We start from the raw sequence: 21,742 nt of genomic DNA on the forward strand, positions 1-21,742 counted from the left end.
TTATTTACAAAACAGAGATAGACTCACAAACATAGAAAACAAACTTACATAAATCTTATATATCTCTGAGTCACTTTGCTATACACCTGAAACTAACACAACATTGTAAATCAACTATACTTCAATTTATATATATATATATTTTTTTGGTGGGGGGACGGGCCACACCGCGTGGCTTGCGGGAACTTAGTTCACTGACCAAGGATTGAACCCAGGCCCTTGTCAGTGAAAGTGCCGAGTCCTAACCACTGGACCACCAGAGAATTCCCAATATATACTTCAATTTTTAAAAAGGCAAAATAGTTATAAGATATTTACCATAAAAAATAAATAAAAGGCAGTATCCCGCCCCAATAAATAATGTAAATAAATGGTTAAATTTTTTATAGTATAACATACTGTTGCCTCACTGTTCCACTTCTACTACCCCTCAGTGGGCCCAATCCTCCTGGAAGAACAGATGGCTATCCAAGCAGTAGTTGCCTCAAATGCCACAATCCTGAGCCAGTTTACACAGATCACCAAGAGAGCCACCATTTTCTAGCCCAAGGCCCATCCCTGACTGCAATGTCCATCATGATGACCAGGTGGTCATGGCTTAATATCTTCACTGACTTCGACCAAAGTCTGCTGCTAAGCAAATCCTCCTAAGACCCTAAGCAAATCCTCCTAAGAATATTGCAAACATGCAGGGTCAATTTGACCCTTTTATACATCCTTCAATTTCTTTCATGTTTCACTCCATTTTTGTCTCAGCAAAACCACCACTACCCAGCTCCACCCTAGATTTTTTCTCTAGATAAAGCTAGCTAGAACAGGGCATGATAGACCTCTAATGTATTTTTACTTCATTCTTATGTGGTTGTTCTTATTATAATAGAGATGGGTACAAATTACCAGCACTGAACCAGGAATGATGCATATATAGTTTGCATTTACCAAAACCTTAACTCTCTTTGGTCAAACTCTTGCTTTTGTAAATACTTTGAAGTTCCCTTCTCCTTGTTTTCTATTTCAACACAGTGTCCTCGTAACATCACATGTCCCCTTGATTTCACTAACTTCACACATTATATTTCTCATAATATATCAGTTAGGGTAGACTAGTTGACATGACAAATAGACCAAAGCATGTAATGGCTCCAACAATAGAATATTTATTCTTGCATCTAAAACAGTCCTGGTAGGGAATTCAGGCTAGTGCCTTGGCTCTCCTACACATGGTAATTCAGGGACCCAAGCTTCTTCCATCCTGTGGCTCTGTCATTCTTTAGGACATTATCATTACCTGCATCCGGCCTGAGGAAAAGGAAAGAGCAAAGAGGAACATGAGTGGGAGTGTTTTATCTGCTCAATGTCATCTCTTCAGAAAGGTGGCTACACGCCACAGATCAAATTCTGGATCAACCTCTTGTTTGGTAAACAAAGATATAGAACATCAAATTCATTGTTGCAAATCAAGCGTTCACATCAATATGTTTTCTGTTCCACATCTAATCGAGAGAAGTAACAATCTGTCTAGAACTGCCTCCTAAGGACTTATTTTATATGTTTAAGAGCACAAACTTCTCAGGATAGATATTTAAGGCCAATAACCTAATTGTGAACTTAAACCATGGATCTTATTTAGACATTCTTCAGTTTGCACAGAGTAAGTGAAGAGAAGCACATATTACTAACCTAAAACAATTATCCATTTAATTTTCTTTGGGGGGAGGGGGATCAAAAAAGTGATCAACAACAGTTAGGTGGGTCAGAATCACTGTACCTTGAAAAGAAGGATAATAGAAGGTGTTGCCATAAGAAAACCAGCTGGCTGGTTACCTATAGGTGGGCATTACGTTGGTGACATCACAGTACTCAAAGGTATGTATGGTCCTTGGCTTTACAGGTTCAAAAATTTGACCTCCACAGTGCACCAGAGTTATCAGACTCAGGGAGACTACTTCATGACAATCAAACACACAGGGGACTGATATGTAAATCATAATGCAATTTGTTCATTTAAATAAGAAATATGACCATGACACACAAAAGAATGCTCATTTTGGCATGGCCTGTACTTTCCCTGCAGGCAGGTAATATTTAAATCATATTATAACCAGAAGGTTGCTTGGTGAGCAGTGAGGAATTTTAACTGAGAGAGCTATTTGTATGATTCAAATATCTGATGGCCCTGTATTTTGATAGTCTAATTCTGTCAATTTCTATTTTTATGTTATTAGTAGGAGGATGCATTTTCAGCATAAAGTCTTACAAGGAACACATACATAGATATGTAGGTATATAGATACCTCTGCCCCTCTCTCTCTCTGCTCTGATTCAAACTCTGGTCTACCCAGAGCCCCACGTACTCAGCTACTCCGTAGTCTGGAAGGAGCCAGAAGAGGACCTCGGAGAAGCATTCCGATGAGGGAGCCAGCATTTGCAGAGATGCAGAACCATGAAAGAATGTGGCACGTTCTGTGAAGTGCAAGTGGTTCAGTAAGAATGGAATATAGTATCTGTGAGAGGAAAGAAAGAGGAAGTAGTAAGAGATCAGGCTGAAGAAATAAGCAAGAGACAAACGAAGGAAAAGGCTTGCCCGCCTTGCTAAATTATTAGATCTTATATAGAAAGCTATGGAAAACCTTAAAAGGATTTCCAGCGGAGCCATGCCATGATCAGATTGCAATTTTGAAATATCACTCTGGTTGAAAAACAGATAATTAGGTTAGTGGGAGGGGCACAATATATGCCAGGAAGATAGTTAGAGGCCTGTATCACATGCCACCAGCGCCTCACCCTTGCGACTTCGCTGCACACCATCAGTCCTCCAACTGCCAGCACTTGCATTTCCACACCTGAGAGCTTTCTCTTGCTGTTGGAGCTCACTTTGTTGCCCATGGCAGGCTTCAAGGCCATGAAGCCATAGCAGGCTTCATGCTCCTGTCACACCCTCAACCGAGGGTTGAGGAGGGCTGGCACCTGAATCTGGTGCATGTGTTAACGCCCCAGTGGGATTAAGCCCCAGTTACCCGCAGTGGGAGCTGGCTTGATAACAGACCTTTTGGCTGCTTTCTCTTCCTTGTTTCACATCCCGTTCCCCTATCCTGTGTACTTCACCTCTCAGATAAATTACTTGTACTCAAATCTTTATTTTGGTATCTGCTTCTGGGGAAACCCAGACTAAGACAAGGCCAATGTAGGTGAAGGATGATGAGCGCCTGAATCAGGCAGGGAACACAGAGACAAAGGAAGTGGATTAGAGGTGCATTCAAAAGATGTTACAATTAAATATGGAAGATATCAGGAAATTCCAGGATGGCCTCCAGGTTTCTGATTTGGGCTCCTGGGGGATGGCAATGCCGTTCACTAAGTAAAGGAATAGAGGCGAAGAGAGAGGATTGATGAAAGATGATAGGCTCAGAGTTGAATATGTCGAGTCTGAAGCACCTGAGGAACAGCCTAGTGGAGGTGAGAAGTAGGATGTTGGACATACCAGCTGGAGCTCAGAAGACTGGCTTGCTGTAGAGGTAGATACTTGATATATACAAAAATGGTGAACTTTTACCATTTTTGTGCTCAGTATCTAAATCCCCTTCCAATTTGGGGAAAATATAAAATCAGTGGAGGGAGCCCCCCTACCCCCACCCCCATCAGAGTAATCAGCAAAGGAGCAGATTTCCTCTCCCAGGCAGGGCACAGTCACGTGACCTAGGCTTGGCCAATCAAATGCCCTGACCCAGGATTTTTACCCATTGAGGGGATGATGCACAGAGCCAAGGGCAGTCTGACTGTTCAGGATGGATGTGGCAGAATTGAGAGTCCAATGTTTCTGGAAGTGATGGCAGCCGCAATGAGGTCCTCACTTCTAAAGTTTCTGCCAGGTGACTTTATGGGAGGGAGCCAAGAATCTGTGTTAGTTTACCATCATGATAGGAGCTTCAAGTCAAATTCCATTCTTTGTTTTTTGAAAAAGGATCAATGTTTTTTTCTTAAGATGGGAGGAAGGTACACAAATGCTTGTTTTATTTTTTTTTTGGTTGTTTTATTTTAAGCATTCCTATGTATTTTAAACATGCCTTTGTATATATATTTCACAATAAATTTTTCAAACAAACAGAGAAGCATGGTTTTTGAACAGAAGTGACAATGTAGAAATTATGTTAAAGGGTGAAAAGGATATAATGTCTGGGATTTGCTTTGAAATAAGGAAGAAAAAGGAAGATCCACAAAATGTTAATAATTGTTGATTCACAAAACATTGATAATTATTGAAGCTGAGAGATGGTTATGGTGGTCTTTGGAACATTCTCTTTATATTTTTATATGCTTAAAAATCTGCCTAATTATGAAATGGAAGTATTTTGGACAGTATGATGGGGTCTGGAAGACACATGAGAAGAGAGGAGAGATAAGACAGAAGGGTATCCAGGGCTCACAGAAGCACTTCACGGAGGAGGAACAACTCTCAGGAATAATCCAGGGGAAACCCAATGCCTCACACGTTAAAAATGACCAACACTCATGTGTTGATTGATCAAAATCTTGAAACCTGGCAACTGACGAAACTTTGTTGAATCAGAAAGCTAAAGTCTTCAGAATGTCTGAAGACTTGAGTCACCAACCGCCCCCAGTTCATTTCCTAGAAATTCAGACTCCCCAGATCTCAAATTCCCCACTCACCTGTGTGCCCCCGGTGACTCACAATTTTCTTTGGTAAACTATGGCTACTTCCCCCCTCCTCAGTAGCTAGTGTCACTCTGGATATTATTAATTCTACTTTTCTTCACCCAAAGCTGAGAAAAGCTTTTTCCTCAAATGGACTTCTGATCTCATTTGCCAACCTTGGACCGCCAGGGCTTTAAGATGCCACTTTGTTTTCTTGCTCTTTACACTGTACAGAGCCATGCCGACCACCACTATCCCTAAGAAGAGAAACTTGGAATGCGTTTTCCAAGGGCTGTCTGGAGGGTATTTGAGTGACACCGTCCTGGGCCACTAAAAAAGAACCAGCTCCCAGGGGTGAAATGAAATCTCTGCTTTTCCAGGATTCCTCCCCTCCTATTGAGTCTCAAACGTCTGGGACATAATGCATATCCTGCTTTATTCACCGTTTTATCCTGGTGTCCTAAAGGGAATTTGATCAAAAGAGAATCTCAGAATATAAACCAGCCTCACCTGCAAATTTTATTATGAGTATGTTGTTTGTTTGTTTGATTCAGATGGGGGAAGGATGGTGGAAAATCAAGCACTATGGGAAGACGACGGTCCTCACAGCTCAGCTCCTCCACTGCGGGCTGCTTTCCAGTTGGTGCAACAGGAGATCTGGGGCCTATGTTTGCTTTTCTTGGCATTCACAGAGGTGGTGTCTGTAGCTGAAGACACTAGGGCTGTTGCCAGAAGCCCTGCTGGAGCTAAGGCTGTGTGATTCCAGGTTCCAAGATCTCATCTGCTCACAGAGATGGGGAACATTTTGATCTTGGCAAACACTCTCATGCCAGCACTCCATGTCCACCCGACTCCTCTCCCTACTTCTCTGACCCCCAGCAGAGCAGCGGAGTGACCTCTGGACACACACCACTTATGCGTGTGTCCACACAGCTTGGCAGCCCCACCGTCTCTGGAATTCCTGTATCTCCCTGGGGAACTCACCACAGTGGACACAAACATGCTTACAAACTGCTAGTGACCTGGCAGCGCGTTAACCATAGGTCCCAAGAGGAGAAAGCAGAGTGAGCTGTCCTTCCCTGGTAGCTGCCTCAAGACCCTGCAGACCCCCAAGGTGGATGCTTACTTCAGACACTGAATACTTCCGCCATGTAGATTAGCACAGCCTGAGCAAAGTTAGAAAAACAAAATACACTCCCTTTATATGAGCGATGGGATCCCCTTCTGTTGGCTATTCTTGGTCAGTAACATGAGGGTGGTGTTCTCTACCAGCGCCTGAGCCAGAGCCCCGGCTGTCATTGTGATCCCTTTGAAACTCTGGATGTGGTCAATCTATAAAGTCTTCCAACACTCAGGCTCCCCGTTTATCACCCCAGCCTCTGCCTCCCATTTGCATGACCCTCCAGCCCACTTCCTGAAGTGTTACCTCTCTGCCCCACACTGCAGGAGCCCTTCTCATGCTCTCACACCCATGCACCACCCTCTTCCATATTCAAAGGCAGTGGTCCACTCCTCCTGCCTCTCCAGAGGCTCTGAGCTGTTTCTTGACAATCCATAGACAGGAGAGACAAAATCAAACCCCATATATTCATTCTCTCTCCCTGTTCTCACCTCCACGGGAACAGCATTTTCAGCTCTTTTGTCCCAATCCCTTAGCCTTTTTCCTGGATACAAAACAGATAGGTTACAGTTTGGCATCAACAGAGTGATTTTAGTTGAGAAACAGGCTCCATTCATCTGATATAATCTTTTAAAGTAATAGTTATTGAGTTAGGGGGTTTCCCTGGTGGTGCAGTGGTTAAGAATCCTCCTGCCAATGCAGGGGATACGGGTACAAGCGCTGGTCTGGGAAGATCCCACATGCCGCGGAGCAACTAAGTCCGTGCGCCACAACTACTGAGCCCATGTGCCACAACTACTGAAACCCATGCACCTAGAGCCCGTGCTCCGCAACAAGAGAAGCCACCGCAATGAGAAGCCCATGGGCCGCAAGGAAGAGTAACCCCCACTCGCCACAACTGGAGAAAGCTCACGTGCAGCAATGAAGACCCAACAGAGCCAAAAATAAATAAATAAAATAAATAAATTTATTTTAAAAAAACAATAATAATTAATGAGTTTTACTATGTACTAAGTACCTGATAAATACTATCTAATTCAGTCCTTATAACCACCATTTTGCAGATGAAGAAATTGTGGTCCAGAGAGATTCAGTTATCAAAAGTGATATAACTATCAAATGGTAGAGCCAGAGTTTGAACTTCAGCATTGTGAGCCCAGAGCCCATGCTTTTTTTTTTTTTTGTGGTACGCGGGCCTCTCACTGTTGTGGCCTCTCCCGTTGCGGAGCACAGGCTCCAGACGCGCAGGCTCAGCAGCCATGGCTCACAGGCTCAGCCGCTCTGCGGCATGTGGGATCTTCCCGGACCGGGGCACGAACCCATGTCCCCTGCATCGGCAGGAGGACTCTCAACCACTGCGCCACCAGGGAAGCCCAAGCCTATGCTTTTAATAACACTGTATATTGTTTCTCAGCCCCCAGCAGCACGCCTCTTTTAAAATTTCTTGTCCTCTCTTTACAGTACCCCTGGCCCAGATCACCATGGTCTACTACTTCAAGGAAAGTTTGCCACCCTGAAACGGAGCAGGACCTTATGATCCTTCCCCACCATGTCCTCAGTCTGCCTTTTTCTGTGGAAAAACTTTAGCCAAAGAATAAGTTTAATCAGAGAAGTGAGAAAATGAAGAAGCAAAGAAAAGCAGTCAAACAGGACAAAACAATAATAGTTTAGTCAGTAAGCAAAGTCAAGGACTTTTAGTTCCTTCTCAAGGGCTATAGATAATATTCTGAGCCATGGCCTTTGAGCCATCTTATAGATACTGAAACCCCCAGCAGGTGGAAGAAGTCAACAACATGGTGACCAGACCATAGCCATGACATAAGCTACCACAATTCTGAGAACTGGCCTCAAGAAAATGGGAACAAACCGACCCTGGAATTGAAGACTAACTCTACTTAAAACAATCAAGATGATGCTGGTCAGACCACTGATGACTAATTTCAAGATGACTGTCAGAGCTGACTGTGCTGTTTCTGCACGTAGCCCCCTCTGTCCGCCTATAAAAGCTCTTGCCCCCTGATCGTCAGTGGGGGGGTGGGGGGGCGGAGTCGGCCTTTAGACAGAAGTCCGCCCTCCCCCTTCCCCCTTCCCCATTGCAGCATCCAGAATAAAGCAAACTTTCCTTTCCACCAACCTGGCCTCTTTATTGGCTTCTGAGCAGCAAGCAGCCAGACCCTACTTTCAGTTACAACCCTACTCCATGATGTTAACTGGAAGCAATGCCTTCACCTTTTCCTTTGCCATCACTCTGGGGCTCCTGCCAGCTTAGTTGCTCTGATAACTCCTCTAATATCCTAGTGTCAGGATACTTTGGCTACAGGAATCTAAGCTCCCAACTCAGGCTGGCTTAATTGATTGGGATACGTATATAATAGGAATTTTTAAGGGTGGACGAGACTGGGGCTGCATGATTGAGCAGTTCAACAATGCCATCAGGGGTCCAAGGACCAAGGTTCTTTCTATCTCCTCACTCTGTAAGCCCAATCCAAAGGTTTCCCTCAAGAGTTTAGGGAGGCTGCCAGGAGCAACTGCCACCATAGTCTTGCTGTTGTCCCAGGGCCAGTGAGGGTGAGAACTCTCCTCCAATCATATCTGATTGGATAAATTTAGATCATACTCCCACCCTGGACCAATAACAGGGGAACACACAAAGTAACTGGTTTAAACCCAGATTCCTGAGCCAATCCCTAGCAAAGAGGATCCCTGAGCCAATCCTCCAGCTGTCAAATCTTTCAGAGTCTGCCTCAGCTTTCTAGGGGAGTTCATGCTCTTTTCCACTTGGCCCAAAGCCAATGACTAAGTAAGATGGTCGTTCAATGGCCCAGCCATTCCCATTCAACACAGGGCTTCTCTAATGGGCACTCCTTGTCCTGGAGCTCCGGGTCAGGAAGACAAAGGGTTCGTCAGGTCTGTGTCATGATCTGATGGCTCTCTCTGGCCATTCCTTCTCTTCTCTTTCTCCATTCACTGGTGTTAACTCCTAAATAAGCCTTTTGTACTCCTCACTCCATTTCAGCACCTGCTCTCCAGAGAACCCTCCCTGCAAAGGTACCCTGATAGCTAGCTGTGACTCTGTCTACACCTTCTGTCTCGACTCTACCCACATATCTTGCACCTCTAAGAAACTTGTCCTTCATCATCTACACTCCACTGCTCCTGCTAAGACTGCTTTTTATCTGCCTATGACCTTCAGTCCTTTGAGCCTCCCCTATTCTTACTCCACCAGCCGCCATCTAGTTTCCCTTTCCTCACACCTCAGCCCGGACCCCATCTTAACCATGACTTTGCTAGCACCTGACTTCTCCCCACCCTTAGGCCAATCCCCAACCCTGGGAAAGCTACAGTAAAATGTCCTTTCTTCCCTTCTGCTATGAGTCTACTGAAACCGGGTTTAATGACTTAATGACAAATCCACACTATCTAACTTTAAATGGGCCCTCAGTGCTGCTCAATGATTATTTTACTAATCTCTACAGACTCCCACTGCATTGATGCCAAATGTTTTCCTCTCCATTTACTTCCTAATGTCCTTTCCTCCTAATTTCTCCTTGCGCCCTGAGGATGAATTGTTAACCCTTTTCTTTTCATGTTGATCCAGTTTGTAGTCCCCAAACTTCCCCTTACAGTGGGTATCCATTGCTTTTACCTGCCCCCAAGATCCAGTACACCCAAATCTTCCTTGAAGGAACAGCCCCTCTCCCATCCCCAGTCCTTGCAGCTTCAGTGGCTGGCTCCCATCTCCTCCAAAGCTGGCAATGTGACTCAGGCCTGGCTGCCCAAGACACAGTAAACAAATCAAGGATGGGCATGGGAACCAAGCCAGACCAATGAAACCTTTGTCATATTTATTTAGGGGAAATAACTTTCTTCTGCTTTGGGAATTGCTAATCTGTAAAGAAATAAGCCCAGTACTGTAAACCCCCATCTTTCCCCAGGAGGGAAGAGCCTACCAAAGAAAAAGCCAGAGGAAAGAAGATCTGGTCCTGATGGCAACCTAGAGTTCCTCAATCCACCTATCTTAAAGTCATCATACCACAGGATGTTTCAATTATATGAGCCAATAAATTCTCTTTTTTATTTAAGCCAGTTTGAATCACATTTCTGTACTTGTCATCAAGGATCTTGACCTATAGCATCCTCTCAGTCTTCAGATTTGTTTATATCTTTACCTGTTCTGCCTTTATCTATCTCTGACAGAGGTACCATTCTCACTGGTATGGTTTTCTTGCTATGCCTTATTTTACTTTGGGACTTTTTTTTTTTTTTTTTTTTGCTGTACGCGGGCCTCTCACTGTTGTGGCCTCTCCCGTTGCGGAGCACAGGCTCTGGACGCGCAGGTTCAGCAGCCATGGCTCACGGGCCCAGCCACTCCGCGGCATGTGGGATCTTCCCTGACTGGGGCACGAACACATGTCCCCTTCATCAGCAGGCGGACTCCCAACCACTGCGCCACCAAGGAAGCCCTGGGACCTTTTTTTAATCTGTTTCTCTTTCTCCATTGACTTCTCCTCCATTGCCCATATCCATAACTGGCATTGGCTAAATAAATATTGTCAAACTATTTCAAATGTATTGTCTTTGATGAGAAGAGACAGAAGGTATTTCTGAAAGTATAAGATCATGGTTCTCTGAGATTGACCTGTTCTGGAGTAGGCAGGGGAGGGTCATTTCAAAGGATGGAGGGAGAAATTTTCTCAATGGCATAATCTCAATCCTTCAGTGTCCTCTTCTGCATGTTCCTCAAAGATGCTAAGATCTTACCTCCACACTCACCCTTTCTCTGGTTGTTGGCACATCCTGTTCTTCCTGATGAATTGTTTTCTGGCACACAAAGGTGAGCAGAATATGAGCTGTATCATTCTGTGTAATAGATTCTGCAGTGTTAAGAGGACTTAAGAGGAGGAAGCAGAACTGTGTATACCAACAGCTCTGAACTGTGCTCTGAAACTCTTCAGTGCTCAGTTGTTGTTTTTCTGTTTGTTTTCTTTTTTATTTAATTTTATCTTAGATAAATATATTTATAAGATTTAAAATTCAAAACTGGGGCTTCCCTGGTGGTGCAGTGGTTGAGAGTCCGCCTGCCGATGCAGGGGATACGGGTTCGTGCCCCGGTCTGGGAGGATCCCACATGCCGCGGAGCGGCTGGGCCCGTGGGCCATGGCCGCTGAGCCTGCGCGTCCGGAGCCTGTGCTCCGCAACGGGAGGGGCCACAACAGTGGGAGGCCCGCGTACCATAAAAAAAATAAATAAATAAATAAATAAATAAATAAAATAAAATTCAAAACTTGAATTTTAAAAGATATAAAACATAAAATATAAAGACAAATATAGATATAAAAGTTTAATTCCCCCACCCATCTAGTTGTACTATCAAGTTATCTGAAGTTTTTGGTTTATGATTCTGTACTTGTTTTCTATTGTTGCTGAACAAATTGCCACAAACTTAGTAACATAAAACCAAGCATATGTATTGTCTCATAGTTTCTGTGGGCCAGAAGGCTGAGCAGGGTGTAACAGAGTTTTCTGTTCAGGCCTCACAAAGTTGAAATCAAGGTGTCAGCCAGGACTGCAGTCTCATTAGAGCTCAGGGTCATCTTCCAAGCTCATTCAATTCCTTATGGTTATAGGACTGAGGTCCTTGTTTTCTTGCTGGTCGCTTTCAGCTCCTAGAGGCCTCCCACAGGTCCTAGCAAGCAGGCTTCCTCCACATGTTTTTCATGACACAGCTGTTTTCTTTCTTCCAGGCCAGCAGGAAAGCATCATATTGTCCGATCCCACCCACACTCAAGAGGAGGCATATATACTAGGAGGACAAAATATTGAGAGCCATCCTGGAATTCTCCCTACCACAGCTTCCATTGTTGTTGGGTTTTATATATCTATATATCTATATATCTATATCTATATGTATGTATATATATGAAAAGTAAAAATGCACACAAACACACACACACACACATCTTCTCCTTAAACAGTAACATGTAATGATATCACTTATATGTAGAATCTAAAATATGCCAAAAATGAACCTAGCTACAAAACAGAAACAGACTCACAGACATAGAGAACAGACTCGTGGATGCCAAGGGGGAGGAGTGGACTGGGGGTTTGGGATTAGTAGATGCAAACTACTACATATAGAATGGATAAACAACAAGGTCCTACTGTAGAGCACAGGGAACTATATTCAATATCCTGTGATAAACCATAATGAAATGAATATAAAAAAGAATATATATATATATATGTATAACTGAGTCACTTTACTGTACAGCAGAAATTAACACAACATTGTAAATTAGCTATACTTCAATTTTTAAAAAAAGGAGGACATGTAATAAATAAAATTTTCTCCATCTTGTTTTTTGCACTTAATAGTATATATGGAGCCCATTTTATTGTAACACTATATAGAGATAGTCCTCATTCCTTTTCAGCAGCTTAGTACTTCATTTTGTGTATAAACCATATTTTATTCAACCATTCTCTAACTGATGGCCATATGGGTTGTTTCCAGTATTTCTTTTGCTATTACAAATAGTACTACAATGAATATCTTTGTGTAGTCTTCTTTTGCTTGGTCAAAAAATTTTGCTAACTATTGCCAAATTTTTCTATATAGAGATGATGCCATTTTGTTCCCCTTCCTTTAAGATATCCCAGTACTACAGATTTAATCTGTGGTTTTCTTTTTGTGAGTGAGGTTAAGCAACTTAAGTTGAAGGGAAATTTATATTTCTTTTTCTGTGAACTGTCTATTCTTGTTCTTTACCTATTTTTCTACAAGTTGTTGGACTTCTCTCAATTTCTAGAAGTTCTTCCAGAATTTAGCCTTTTTTCTGGATTCTGAGAGGGAAATACTTTCACTGTCTTTTGACTTCTTATGTTGTTTGTGCTACAAAGTCATGTTTTATATATGTAGTTTATATAAGTAGTTGAATTTGTCACATCTTTCCTTTTACGGGCTCTGAATTTTGAATCATAGAAAGGCTTTCCCCATTCAGTGTTTATAAAGGAACCCATCATGTTTTTCCTTGTACTAGCATAATTTTTTACATTTAAGTCATTGATCCACTTAGAGTTTACCCTATTATATGTTTAAGGTATTAATCCAGCATTATCTTTTTCAAGTGTCTTCCCTATCAATAATTGTTCAATCATCAGGAAAACTGAGGAGTAAAAGTCACCAGAAACCAAGGTCAAAGAGAAAAAACTATCCTAAAATGCTTAATTGCAGGTTTTCTCGGGGCTGTGATAATGGGAAGTAACACAACTTAATTATCTGGCCAGGTATGCAATGCCAACTACCAGACACCTTTAATGAGCTGAACTTGAAGAACATGGAAACTATGTAGACTGTGGTGAGAGTATGAGGATAAATCATTGATTTCAGACTAATAACTTGTGTACTTCTTATGCTTGAGTTGATGAAGCATCTCCTTCTCAACAAATGCTACAAAACTTCAAAATCTTAATCTACTCATTTTTTCCTTTTAAATTCAATTATTTATAAAAGTCCTTAAAGTACTCTGGGTTTCAAATTTACATACAGTAAAATTCACTGTTTTTGGTGTACAGTCTATAGGGAATAGAGTATGCCTACCTACCTACCCTTTAATCATCCATTTAGAGTTAATATTAGCACTTTAAGTAAAATGTAGAAGAAGCCTTACAATTACCTAAGGTTCTTTAGCTTTCCCCCTTTTTGTGTTGTAGTTGCCATTTATGATATCTACATACATTGAAACCTCCACTAATCTTATATTTTTTCTGTCAATAGTCATATATATTTTAAAGAGTTTATGAGGGAAAATATGCTATTACATTTACCCAAATGTGTTTGGTCTTCCTTCATTACCAGTGTTTCAATTTTCCCTCTTGAATCATTTCCCTTTAGCTTGAAGAACTTCCTTTATCATTTCTTTTAGAGAAGGTCTGCTGGCAATGAATTTTCTTAGTTTTCTTCCTCTGAGAATATCTCTATTTCCCCATCACTCCTGAAGGATATTTTCACTAGATGTACAATTCTTGGTTAACAAACTCTTTTCTTTAAGCACTTTAAAGATGTTTTTCCACTGTCTTCCAGGCTCTGTGTAATGTGTTATTTTTTCTGGCTGCTTTCAAGGTTTTTTTTCTTTACCTTTGGTTTTCAGCAGTTTGATTGTAATGTGTCTGGTGTGGTTTTCTTTGAGTTTATTTTGTAACCTTATGTGTTTCACTAAATTGGAAAGTTTTCAGCCATTATTTCTCAAATATTTTTTCTGCACCAATCTCCTTCCTTCTCGCTCTGGGACTGCAATGACATACATATTATATCTTAAAGTATTTTCCCATAGGTACTGATGATCTCATTTTTAAAAAATCTTTTCTCTCTTAGTTTTTTACATCAGGTGATTTCTATTGGTCAGTCTTCAGATTCACTGACTCCTTTCTCCATCATCTCAGTTCTGCCATGGAGCCCATCCAGTGAATTTTTGTTTTTTCATTCGTATTTTTCAGCTCTGAAATCTCAGTTTGGCACTTTTGTTTATAGTTTCTACTTCTCTCCTCGAATTTTCTACCTTTCATTCATTTCAAATGTGTTCAGTTTCACTTCATGGAGGAGGATTATACATAATCACTGCTTTAAAGTCTAATAATCCCAACATCTGGGTCATCTCTTGGTTGGAATCTGTTGATTGTATTTTCACTAGGGAATTGGTCATATTTTCCTGCTCCTTTGTATTTGAGTAATTTTGGATGATATTCTGGACATTCTGAATATGTATTATATTTTGAAACACCAGATCCTATTAAAACCCTCTGTAGAATGTTGACTTTTTAAAATTTTGACAGTCAAATAACATGGTTAGATTCAGACTATGAGTTCTGTCTCTCCTTCAGTCAATTAGTTTCAATGTCAGTTCTATTCTCAAATCTTTCACTGCGCTGCTTTGTTCTCTACCACACATGAGCTTCTCAGGGATTAGTCTCTGAATTGTTTAGTAATTTATGTCATAGATCACTTTTCAATACCTTTGTTATGCAGCTTTGGACTTTTTTGTGCATGCAAATCTTAGGCTTGACACATGAGATTCCAATACGGTATTTCCTTCCATCAAGTCTAAGAACTATATGGGTGTTATCATACAGTCATAAAGTATATATTTTTTTCCATTACTGTCCCTTATGCCATACCAAGTCAACTTAATAGTGATTTACATTTGAATCACAAAACTACTAAAATTAATTTTCTTCTCACTGTTGTTAAAATAATTTTGTTTTAAAGTTTTGTTTGTTTTTCTTAATACCAGAAGCCAATACAGATGAAGGGCATTCTTCCCCATTTTAGTCTGATTTCAAGCCAATTTTCCCTCTTAGCCTCAATTTATCTCACTTTTGCAAAGTCTTCTTGCCATTCCATCTCTTCTGAGGAAGCAGATGGATCTATGTTTGATTCTTTCATTCACCAAGCATTTATCAAGTGCCTGTCATGTGCTAGATACTGTTCTGGACACTGTTCAATTAAAAAAATAACTACTGACACTGGACTGAATATGTTACTAGAGAAATTATTCCTCTGGAATTTTTAAGATAATCTATTTATCTATTCAAGATTGTTAACTAGAGGATGGCTTAAGGTGGGGAATGGAAGTCTCTTCTCAGTGTTCTGAGTTCAATGAACTCTCAAGACTGAAATAAGAGGGAGATACCATCAAACAAACCTAAAGCATCTCTAAGAGAAACCGAATTGTTTATAAGCTAGTGTCTCAAATTTTAGTGCTTACCTACCGTTGCAATTATACATGTTCCTACTTCTCATACTTCTCCCCAGGGCCCCACAAGTTTTGAAGGGAGAATAAAAGCTATGAACTCTGAGAAATACTACAAGCTAATAGCCACAGTCCAAATATCCCACCTTGTTGTCTTTGGGGGAAATGCTTCATATTCAGATTGTTCCCATCTTTCCCACACTGGTAAAGACAATGGGAAAAATATATAGTGAGCTAACTGGGTAGGAAAAGAATTTTATTGTTCTATAAACTAATCCCCAGTAAGTGTGATTAGCATAAACATTTTTCACATCAAATAGAATGAGACTTCACTAATGAGATGAGCATAATACACATCTGATAAAATACCAACTGCTTTTTATAAATACATAATAAAAGGGATGTAAGGAGGGAATATAATTAGCTTGCATGATTCAGCATGGATTTATTCCCACTTACTGTTTATGTGATCTTGGGTAAATTATTTAACCTCTCCAAGTCCCTCTTTTCTCAACTATAAAATTCAGAAAACAATAGCTGTTATGGTTTGTTGGAATTCAATGCCGGACACAGTAGATAATTAACATTAGGTGATTATGAATCCAAAGTCAGTAAAACTTCTGGAAGAAAATATATGCATTTCTCTGAAAAGTGTCCTTGGGAGAATTTATCCCAACAACTTATATATCTTATAAATTGAATAAAGTAGAAGAATTTCTTAAAACATTGTCATCTAGGGCAGAAGAACAAATCTTCCCTTTTAATAAATGTATCCTTACTTCGATATCCAATTCAATTAGATTAGCCTGGATGTATTTGGAAGGGACCTGACTACAATAATGCATAAAATTTTGTCTAATAGCTGGCCATGAGCTTTTGCTGACACTTAATGAAATCTGTTTAATTACTCTAGCAGCCCCTATATTGGCTGCTGTGCTGGGGTCACTGGAGAACTCGACCCTATGGTACTTGGGATACAAGAACATCTTCTGCTGATTGAAGCCTGTACCCTGTGGAAATGTTTTAATGTGATCCTTGAAGCATGTCCTAAGAAATGCTGTCAACACATATTCTTCCTTGTCAGGCCTTTATTTGGTCAGGAATACTCAAGAGCTCTGTCTTTCTGCCTGTGGTTTACCACATTGTCTCCATTTGCTTTCAAATATGGTTTAGCTGTGTTCAATGAAGCAGAGGTAGCCGAATTAGAAAGACATCATCAACACTGTTCCTCCAGAGAAAATTTCTCATCAGATAAATCACTAAACCAGCTACCAGGTTTTTTTGTTTTGCTTTGTTTTGTTTTAGCTACCATGTTTTGATGCATAGAAGCCACATCCTTGCACCCTATTCATTCACTTGCAGATAAACACATTCTCAATATGGTGAGCCAAGGGACGTGCCCAACAGACCATGAGGGAAGCTGGGGTTGATTGCAAATCCCCAGTACAAAGAATTTTAAAAGAAGAAGGAAAAGGCAGCAATAAAAGACAACTTATTTATAACTCATACTATCACAAGTGATTTTTTAAATAACAAATAAAAGTTCTTTGGCAACTACTGTTTAATATAAACTGAAAAGTATGACATAATCCTTAAAAACCTATAGCTGCTTATATAAACATATTGTTGTATAGTATGAATTGAGACATTAGGGTGAAGAGGTATTGACAAACATAAGAATTTGCCATATCCAAAAGTGTGTTGTTGTTTTTATTTGTTTTTAATGAATAGGAATTTCCAAGGAATAAGAAATTGCTTTAACTGTGATCATCTGACCAGTTGAAAATCATAATGTCATGGGTTTTTCACTAGTCCTGAGAATGGAGAATGTCCCAGTGCACAGTACTGCCCCAAACAGCTGGTATTTAGAGTGAAAATAGGGCTTGCATTTCTTTGAATAAGGGGTAGATTTCTTAGAAATGTGGTAATTGGAGAAAATCTTGATTTCATTAGAATTATTCTAGTTGTACAGTCTATATTAATCAAAAAAAACTTGAGAACCACTAACTTAACATATTTTAACCCACCTGGAGTAAACTGGAATGCCTGTACTGCATTTACAATCAGTTTTAGGCATTGATTAGTCCTTCCATATTAGGGAAGGATAATGTTAGAATTGGAAATTTCCCTCCAAATCACAGACTGTTACAAGGGAATGAAACTCCTCAACTTGATAAATAAGAGCCATGTTGGCCTTTCCCTTTTATTCTTCTTCAGCCACCAATGGCTATATGGGGCAGGATAGTCCTTCCCCCAAAAAGTTCAGAACAGTTAAAGAGTGATGGACCCACATTACAGAAAACTCGGACATTGAACTTGAGAGAGATGAAAAGATATTTCTGGACCAAAAAAAAAAAAAAGTCACAGCAAAAATCCATAAAACACCTAGAAATAAGCATAACAAGAAATGTTCAAGACCCCTGTAAACACAACAATAAAGCTAACAAACAAAAACAATAAATTAAGTTTTAAAACCTAAGACAGACCTTATTCCTAGATAGGAAAAAGCAATTCTGAAAAATTTTCAAGTGATATCAAACTAATCTATATGTTCATTCAGAACGCAAACTGTTAATTGTCGTTACCTCCAAGGAGTGAGGCTGGGGAAAATGTTTGCAATAATGATAGACAAATCTCCTGGATAGTATTGATTAAAAAAAGATAATAATAACTCCATAGGAAAATATGAACAAAATATGTAATAGATAGGTCATAGAGGAGGAAATACAAGTTGGTCTTAAATATATAAAAAGAAGCTTAGCCTCATTCATAGTAAGAAAATATAAAATAATACACATCTAAGATACCATTTTTAAATTACAAAATTGGCAAAAAACAAAGTTTGCTAGCACCCTTTTGGCATGGCTGTAGGGAAATAGAAACTCTTGTACATTAGTTGAATATCACTACATTGCTTGTATATTATAAATTAGTTACATTTCTATGGAGGGCAATTGCATAATATCTATTAAAATTATAAATGCATGTATTCTTTGATCCAACAATGCCACTTCCTACAGATATACTCACATACATGCAAAATGACACAAAGTTAATAGCCAAAACACTGTTTAAAAGGGTAAAAGATTGAAAACAGCCAAATATCCTTTGATTGGGGACCGAGTAACTAACGTATGGTAGATCTATACAACTGAATATTATTCAACTGAAAAGAAAAGGAACAAAATCTTTATGTGCATGCAGACATGGAAAAAGTTTCATGACATATTATTAAGTAAAGAAAGCAAAGTACATGAGAGTGTTTAAATATGCAAATATTTATGTGTAAGAGGGATAAATATGAATATATATTCAAACGTATAAGAATATAACAATGGTTACTTGGAAAATAAGGTATTGGTTGCAGGAAATACAAGGGAAGACCAGAGGTGAGAAGAATTTTCGCTATATACCTTTTCTTAACTTTAGATTTTTGAACAATATGAATGCATTACCTACTGAGAAAATTTAAACTAAATTTTAATTGAACATTATTTCTTTATGAATTATTTGGAAATAAACCTTTTTATACCATGAAGTGCCTTTGTAAATGTATTTATGACAATCCCTATTTTTTTAGGAGAACCATATTAAAGGCAATTATATTTCATTTAAAAATATTAATTGCTTTCTCATACTTAATTTTAACATAAAGTTTATCACATTACTGTAACTTGGCAAACAAAAAATTTCCAAATATCTTGAATATGCCAATCCCTCTTGATACTGAGGTAGGTACAGGAAGATAAAGGGGAAAATAGATTTTATATTATATTGTGTATACATACACAATACATATTTATAAAGAAATGGAGGTTAATTTTTGACAGTATTGCACTATCTCAATCCCTTATCATTGGTTTAAACTCGTCACACAGCCAACGTATCCCACAACAAATTGATTCTTGTTCACATACAAAGAAGTAGTGTGCGTTTAAATAATGCTGTATTTACTGACTAGGGAAAAAAAAATAGCACACTGAAGTCAGTGGACTTCTGACCTTGAAGAAATGTAATGAACTTGTGTATGGAGAAAAGTTCCATGGTGCCTAGTGGTGAAGGGCACAGGATTTTGGAGTAAGATCCATCTAGATTGAATCCACTGCCTATGTGACCTTGGGTGAGTTACTTCAAAGGGGACTGTTTCCAACACACAGATTCCTCATAGGGTTTTTATTAAATAAAATAATGCATATAAATAGGTTAGCATAGACACCTACATAAACTCTATCTTCATCATGAACTCTGTTCTTTAAATGTCTCCACATTCCTTCCTATGCTTGCAGAGAAAAAAGAATACAAGACAGGTAGAAAAATGGAGAAATCAGTGGCCTCTATGATGCAATTTGTGGGGTTTAAAAAGGTTCTCCTATTCAGACACATCTCACCAAAGGGGCCCACAAGTAGTCTGAGAAGTTAGCCAATTCCTCAAGTTAATCCCTTGTGAACATGCAAATATCTCTAGAAGGGGATTAATCCTCTAACTATTAATACTTAGCATAGCACATTCAACAAATATTACTTTAATAGCTAGTATCAGAAGACATCTTAGAGAATAGTCTCTGTTTGACGAAATACAGAGTCCTGATGTGTCATTTCAGCTGTGGAATGAGTCTTTGAGGCACAGCTTGAAGGAGGCAGGAATAAGACCAAGGAGCAAAACCATTCTGCATAAGAACAGACAGAAATTTGTGGGGTTTGGAAGCACGCATAAGTCAAAGAAAAAGAGCAGACTTTGAAATAGGGAGAAAGGGAACTCTGGGTCCTCCTCCTAGCCCAGAAGACTGCAACTGCCCAGAGGCAGCATGGCCAAAGGCTTCTGAGAACAGAAATATCTGAAATTTAATTGTTTTGCATGGCTTCATGGCCCCAAACCTTTCATAAGATCTCAGGCACAATCCTGAGTTGTCAGGACTTTCAGCAGAAGGATTTGAGTGCTATCCAGGAAGAAGACATATGGAAAAGCAGGCAGAAAATACAGAGAGTAGGATAAATGCACTGTAGAGAAGATTTCCGGAAGTGGAAAGCAAAAATCAAAGGGCCTTGGTCTGGGACATAGCTCCCCCGCACCCCTCACTGCCCCAAGAATCCTCAGACATGGTGGAAATGGGGATGGGGTTAAGAGATGCCTCCTTTCCCTCCACATATGGGGTTAGGGGCTGAGTCCATTTAATTAAGTCTTGAAGGATGGAATGACCCAGCTGCATGTCGGTTGCACTAGCTCTTTTTCCTTCCAGCTCTCTAACAGCTGGGGAAAATTTAAAAGCAGAACCCAGAGGGCCTAGAAACCAGGACTGACAGGAGAAGGATAGCACAATTAGAGGTCAGAGGAGAAAGCTTGGGAGGGATAATAAGTAAAGGGCATCAGATAGGGACACCTCAACAGGAGATAGTTGCTCTGAATAGAGAGGGTTCCTGTGGCTTGAGTAAGCCCTGCACAGATTACAAATTAACATTTCAAATATTATTCACCTAAAGTTAAATTTGGTGAGTGCTATGTGGGTAAGTGACCAAATACCAGATTACTGTGATAAATTACTGAGAGGAAACTACTAAATCTGTAACATGGCAAATACAATGGGAAAAAGCATGGATCAAACAAACAAATATGAAAATGGTACTTTTTCTTCCCAGCTGTCTATTTAAAAGAGTTAAATTAAGCCATGAAATGATCATATCAGCCTTAATTCTTTCTGTTATTAATTGAACACCTTCTTGGAAACATGCAGATAAAAGTCCCACCTTGGAGAATTTGAGATAAGAGTGAATGGAAAAGAAGTAAAATTAACAGGCTTTCCCAGTTCACACTCATAACCATCATGCTTTGTTTGTTCAAAGCTGCCTACAAATGCATAATATTAAATCAAACCTTTAATGTATTCTGACGTGGGGGAGCTTACAATCCTAAGGCCTGTTCTTAGGTTCACACTTTTCTTTGTACATAGTAGGGGCCATAAAACCAAGTGAACAGCAAAAGGCTATTGTGAAATAAGATAGATGAGAGTTCTTTGCGTTATAAAGTAATTCAAGCTGCTAATTCCTGTGATGAAGACGACACAGATACACATACACAGTGTAGACAGTCCTCAGCTAAATATAGTAGATCCTATAATGCATTAGTTTACAGTCATATTAATATGATAAAAGAAATGATGAAATTTAGGTTTTTGCCTGAAAGAAGACTTGTCATAAATAACAAAACTGGCCAGATGTCCTG

Source organism: Mesoplodon bidens (assembly GCF_964165515.1).
Source record: "Mesoplodon bidens genome assembly, chromosome: 5".
Lineage (NCBI taxonomy): Eukaryota > Metazoa > Chordata > Mammalia > Artiodactyla > Ziphiidae > Mesoplodon > Mesoplodon bidens.